Below are 7,330 nucleotides of genomic sequence, written 5' to 3'. Positions count from 1 at the left end.
TCTCCTTCGACAAGAATTAATGAAGATGGACCAGTGAATATATTAAGATTTATTACTTTAGGCAAAACAAAAAGATGTATCTTTTTGATGAACAAAGTGAATAGTCCTTTATTTTAAAGATGATACAACGTCTTTGGGTCAAGAAAAAAAATGGATTTAAGGTAAAAAAAAAAGGGTCTTGTGGCAATATAAGTTGATGAACAACCAATCATGACATTAATCGTAATACCCCAAATTTTATGTGTGTGTAAAATCACACCTGAGCTTCTAGCTTGATAGCTATATATACATATTATATTTACTGATTAATATAGTGTTGTTATAATATTTATTTATATTATAATGATCGAGATTTACCAAAAAAGAAGATACAAAGTGGTCCAATGGACTCATGAAAAGTGTAATGAAACCATAATTTCATAAGAAAAGAATATTATAGAACATGAGAAAGGAGAGAACTAGGGAAATAAAAGATTTAATAACATCAGGGAAAATCGGTTCTAGTTGTAAGCAGTTAAAAAAAATTTACTTCAATTTTAATAAGATGTTTTTACCATTGATTTGTCATTTTAATAACTTTTTTATTTTATTTTTAATAATCTCCCCATATCCTTCTCAAATGTTAAATTTTTTTTTTTTGTTAATAAATTTCACAATTATAAAGGTTATGATCATTTTCCCTAGTAACAATAGGGTCGTTTAAAGAAACTTCTCACAATAACATGGCAGAGTTAATAAAACACCTCTAACATCTTGACATACATAGCACATTTCAAAATTCAAAAGTTTGATCATCAAATTCAATAGAATGGTCCCCTAAAATGTATTGAATCACGTTCACAAATGTTAGATAATTCGGTAAGATGAAATGAATCTAGGGTTGAATCGTAAATGAAATCACTTTTCTTAAAAATATTTCAAACACTCTTTTATTTTTATTTTTAACGAATTAAATTTTATATGTTGTTTACGATTTATAAATTATTAAATTCTTGAAGATGAAATTTTAGGTGTTGCGATTACTTATGAATTGTATTATCGTGAATGCTTGTTCTTAATAATGAATACACACTACTAGAAATACACGATTTATCTGCGGATTTTCCTGGAGAAAATAAATATGCAGGTAAATTCGCAGGAATACCTGCGGATCTTGCTGCCGATTTCCTATTTAGAATAAAAGACCAAACTACATTAAAAAATTCGCAGGTAATTCCGTAGGAAGTTTTGCTGCGAATTTTGCTGCGAAAGTTCTATATTGACTAAAACACCAACTACATTTATTAATCCGCAGGTAATTCGGCAGGAAAGTTTTCTGCGGAATTTCCTGCAGATTTTCTTTTGAATTATATTTTATTATTTTTTGAATAAAAAATATTGTAAAATATATTTCTTTTAAAGTAAAATGTTTTTTTCCAAAAATAATAGTAATAAAATGTTTTCTAAACATAATAGTAAATATTCTTAATTTTTTTTATAAAAATTTAATAAAGCTTTTACTGTGTCTTAATAATTGCAACTGCAAGCCTAAAGGCATTAATAATATCATTTAGGCAGCACTAAAACTTACATTTTTTTTTAGCACCTACAACATTGCGCACAGTGCAATGGCTGCAGAAGTGTTGTATCTTAGAATTTTAGACCAAACAGCTATTGCTTGTGATCGTAGATCCCTGCATTGTTTACTTTGTGATCGTAGATCCCTGCATTGTTTACTTTGTTGATGAAAAAACTAAGCTATATTATTTGTTGAACACACAATTATGATTGATTGGTTTCTGATATTATTTGTATAAGTGTGTTTGATCTTTAGATTCAAAACAGCACTGCATATTTGGTTTTTGAAATTCATGGTATGCTAGTGCTACTACTACCTCACTCTCTCCCTGTTTCATTGATTCAAACAAGGTAATGGCAAGAAGAGAAAGAAAAGTCAGCAAAGTGGAAAAGATACAAAAAATAACAACAACGCATAAGCGGTTTTCGCCAAAAGCTCCAACGGAGCGCTTATTTCCCAAAGGGTTTTTTCTGTTCAGAATGGAGTTGCTACTCAATTCTGTTGCGGAAGGTAATGGAAAAACAGCTTTGAATTTGAAATGCTCAGACTTGAACTAGTTAAAGATGAAGCATCCATTACTCTATTTTTTGTGCGTTAATTTTATCTTTGATATTGCTGATTAAAGATGATAACGGTTCACTACTTCACCTACATAATTATATAGGTGAGTACTTTGTTCTTTATTTTACCTTTGTATACTGATAGAGAAGCAAAAAATAATTTAGATTTTTTTAAATTTAGAAATACATTACCTGCGGATTTACCGTTCCTGTGGATTTATCTGCGGATTTATCAGCGGAATTTACAGCGGATTTACCTGCAGATTTACCTGCGGAATTTCCTGCCAAAAATATTACCCACGAAGGTTTTAGCTGGGGACCAAATACCGCAAGAAAATTTTGCTCAAATCCGCAGGTAAATCCGCAAGAAATTAGAGTATTTCTAGTAGTGACAGATGATAACTGTTGTTTATAATTTAAAAGTGTTACAATTGTAATAGTTGTTAATATATTGAGTTTTGATGTATGTTGTGTTTGAGTAATAATAGTGAATTATGTATGAGTTAAATGTAAGAGAATATATGTTGAAATTTGTAATTTATAATTATTTTAAGTTACGTGAGCAGAAAATTGGTATAGTTAAGAAAACTAAACTGTTTCAAACCAAATCATAATAAATATTTATTCGAACTAAACCGAATCGTTTCAATTTACTTAGAATCGAACCGAGTCATAATTATTGGTTTGATATACCGTTTTGAAATTCCAAACTCTACCGAACCGTTAGAAGTTAAATTTTCCAAAACCGAACTGTTTATTAAAGAATCGAACCATTAAACTATTTTTAATTTAAAAAAAAAACTTCAAATATGTTTTTGTATTTTTCATTTTCAATTTTGGTTCGCTTATAGTTTCAGTTCAGTTCGGTTACAGTTTCCGTTCGATTTTAGAATTGTTTGTGCCATATAGTTTGGTTCACTAACCGAACATAATGATTCGGTTATTTTAACTTCAGTCCGGTTCGATTTGACACTATGACTCAATTCATAGTTTTTTTAAACAACCCTAGTTATAATTGTGATTATCTATATACATGTTTTATGTCTGTATTTTGTGATCGTTAATTTAAGTAAATATGAGCATGTGTGGTTGTAATTTATGAACGTTTCAATCATGTAATTATGAATCTATGAAGTCGTAAATTAAGAAAGTGGGGTATGGATTCACTCAATTTTTTTCTCTCAATTTTCATCATTACCATAATTTATATTTAATATTCGCCCTTGGGTGTATATAAGGAGGGAATTCATAAGTCCATTAAGATTAATTCCATAATGTTAGGGACTGTCATTCAAGCCTTATTTATCAATACTTTTTTCTTATGAGTTTGGGATGATTTGTTGGGTGTATGAGAATGTACGTGTTTTCCTCCAGCCCATATATGGTTGCATGAAACTGTATCTCTTTCTCAAGTACTCTCGACGTGTGACATTTTTAGTATCTTACTATTACTGTTAGATTGACCAGATTGACCAATCACACTAAATTGTCCTTCACTCCAAAATTATTTACAAACAAAAAAAAAATTAATATAACTAACAATATAACATACCATTTTTTCCACTTTTTCAACAATATATATTTTATTTATTTTTTCAAATGTTCAAATTCTTTTTATTCTTTTTCTGTCTTATGGGTCAATTTTTTTCTTTGTATAATTATTTAATAATTAAATAATTCATTTTAAATTTATTTATACTTAAATAATTTTATATGATATCAATTGCATGATAGTATAATGTATTTTTTAATTTTAATAATATTAAAAATGTATTTATCTCACGAGTCACTAACAAGACAATATTTATTTTTGTTTAATCAATCATTATTTTAATTTAAGAGACAAAATCTTTATTTTTAATTAATTTTTTCTCCATCTCACATTTATATTTTTTTCTTCTTTGTGTATGTCATGAATAAAGATGAAAGTGGATGTCCATCCTTATTATCCTTTTACTCTTCCTATTCCTTCTTAATGACTTTGATTTTCCATTTCCCTTGTGTCCTATAAATAAATACCCACATTGCAATCTAAATGGTACTTTGAAGAAGATAATACAATATTATTTTCTCTCTTCTCTTCCTCTCTTTGATATCTATATTGTTTTATACAGTTTCATAACACGTTATCAACACGAAACTCTATAACGCGAGTGATGATATAGCCTCGTTCTACATTATTTTTCTAATCTTAATATATTTGAACCAATATAATATAATTCATGATTTTGTTACTTTTTTTCTTCATATAAATATGTTTATTTTTATATATTTTGTAGAGAAATTTATTTACCTTGTAGAATCATATTAAATTTCTTTGACCATTCTTGTTAAATTTCGGAAGAATTTAACATTAAAGCATTTCTATATGTTTGTCAGGAATTGAATTTTAACACATAAAAGTGTTAATTTAATATTCAAGCATCTCTGAAGGATTACACAAAGAATAATGTTTCTTGACCGTTGTTTATGGAAATAGTTTGTGATGTGATCTTTGTAGAACTAAAGATTAATATTAAACTATCTCTAAATTATTGTTCAAAGATTGAGAGGTTAACATATGCATTACTTTCTTAACTATCATCCTATCAGTTACGGTTTCACCATAACCCTTCATGAGATGGACTAGATGTTGCACCTTTGAAACATATCCTACAATCTTTTCATCTTCTCCCATTTACAGGAATTCATACTTCTGTCGCAAAGTCTATAATTTGACGACTTTGATTTTCTCACCCTCCTTCATAGTACTTGACAAGATTATCACATGCCTCCTTCGCCGATCAACATGAGAGATCTTGTGGAAATTCTCCGAATCTACCGCCGATTGAATGTAATACGAAGCCTTAAAATCGTTTTTCTTTGCCTCCTTATGTACAGTTTTCTGCATGTTAGTTGCATCTTGAGCATGCATTGGAACACCGTTTTCGACCACTTCTAGGTGTTGGAACAAGTTAGGTTTTGTAACGTTCCTTGAGTTTTGATGATAACAAAGAATTGTATGTTTAGAGAAAAATTTGTACAATAATAGTGTGTTAAGTGTGCAGACTCTGAACAAGCCAGAAATAGGATATAAAAGACTCTAGACAAACAAGATGTTGAAGACTCTGAAGATGTGGTTATGAAAATTTTGAAGATCAAGGTTCTAAAGTTCTGAAGACAAAGTTTTGAAGACTTCTGAAGAACAAGATGCTGAAGACATGGTTCTGAAGATGATGAAGATCGAGGTTCTGAAGACAAAGTTCTGAAGACTTCTGAAGAACAAGATGCTGAAGACTTTGAAGACGTGGTTCTGAAGCTTCTGAAGATTAAGGTTCCGAGGTTCTGAAGACTTGTGTCCCAGTTTTGATCCTTCTAAACATGCTTCAACAACTTACATTCTAAATCCTCTAAAGATTAGAAGATAAGATTAAAGGTTTTACGTGAGAAAAATAGAACATGATACAAATTAAATACCCTTTCCACTACTCACAATATCAGGAAAAAGGACAATACTATATTATCCTCTCATCCACTACAAGTTGCATGCTACTCCACCATGGTACTATCAAGCATATCTAACAACTATAATTTTTATGAGGATTTTCCAACTTCACCCTCCAATGCATCTATTTCATTGTCTATATAAAGAGGTTTTGGAAGCAGTAGAGATGAATTCGTAAAAGTGAAGAAATTGGTGAAAGAAAAAGTTTTATCATTGTTGCATCTTTAATATTTGTGTTCTTCGGTAGAAAAAGTCTTCAAATCTAAAAACCCAATTCACCCCCCCCCCCCCATTTCTTGTGTTTCCTTAACCTTCATTAGAGTTTCATGAAAACCGAACAAGGACTTCATCTACTTACTCCATCTGTTTCAATTTTTTCCGTCAAGAATTGGACTAGAATTCAGAATGCCATTAGTACCATTCATATTTGCAACAATTGATTAACGATCCACGATCCCGAAAACACGATCATCAACGTGTGATTCTTGAAAACACAATCAAAAACCTAATCAGAGCTTTAGATACCTTTTTGTTTGTGTGTGAGACACTTTTTGTGAGAAGAGAAAGTGATAGAGAATAAAGAAATAAGAATTGATATTATTAAATGATTAAAACTAAATTACATGATGTCTATTTATACACGACTAACTAACTAACTTGTATACTAAGTAACAAATTCTAAATCTTAATTAACTTGAAATTGAATTACACAACTTGAATTATATCACAACATATAATCGATAACTAAGATGTTTTACCGATATCCATCATATCGTCAACATAAGAAGTAAGAATAACAATATTAAAATTATAAAGTAAAAGGTATTGATTAGTCTCAATCACCTTGGCACACAAGTTACCCTGAGAAAGAACGTTGCAACTTCCTGCACACAAATTATATCAAAAAATGTCCTCTCATTTAAGAACCATAGGGAAGAAAGAAAGAGAGAAAAAGCAGCCCTCTAAACACTATTGTCGGTTTGCGCGTGGGAAGCTAACGCACTCGAAGTGTCGGCCCAAAGTGAAACCCACTTTGTGTCCATCAAGAAAGGAGAACTCACTTGATCACGACATGATTGAGTCCAAAATACTTACGAGAAAAAGAAATAAAAACAAGCAAGACAGAAAGAAACAAAGGACTTTTAATCTATTAATTAAAACGGCTTGACCAAATACTAAAATAAATATAGTGTGTAAGCTGGTACAAGTATTTTATAATCATAAGTTTCAAAGAAAAAACGATGTCCCAAGTAATATTAAAACATTAAATATTGGTTGACAGCTAATCGAAAGGACCATTATAACTATTTAGGATTTTTTTTTTTTTTAACTAGTTTTGTCCATGGATAGTAGTTGGAAATTGTATTCTAAAATGCTTCTATTTTTGTTGACATTGTCTCATCTTTAGAAGTAACAAAGAAGGTGCACTAATGTATTAAAATATAGGTAGAATAATTTGGTCTTTTAAGTAAAATGATTGAACTTGGAATTGATAGAATTGAAACAGTTATATATAACTAATTTATATGTTATAATCAATTTTTAACTAGCCATAACAAACTTTTAATTTCTTTAATCAAAATTAAATTTATTTTATCTAATATATAAACAATTTTTAATAATTTTTTGCAAGTGGAAAGTATAGATTAATATTTCAAAATTTAGAATAAACAAGTACAACCTAAAAAAATGAAGAAGAAAAATTATATAATGAATTAATAAAAATAT

This window comes from Vicia villosa, linkage group LG5 (genome assembly GCF_029867415.1).
Source record: "Vicia villosa cultivar HV-30 ecotype Madison, WI linkage group LG5, Vvil1.0, whole genome shotgun sequence".
Taxonomy (NCBI): Eukaryota; Viridiplantae; Streptophyta; class Magnoliopsida; order Fabales; family Fabaceae; genus Vicia; species Vicia villosa.
This window is presented reverse-complemented; position numbering follows the sequence as displayed.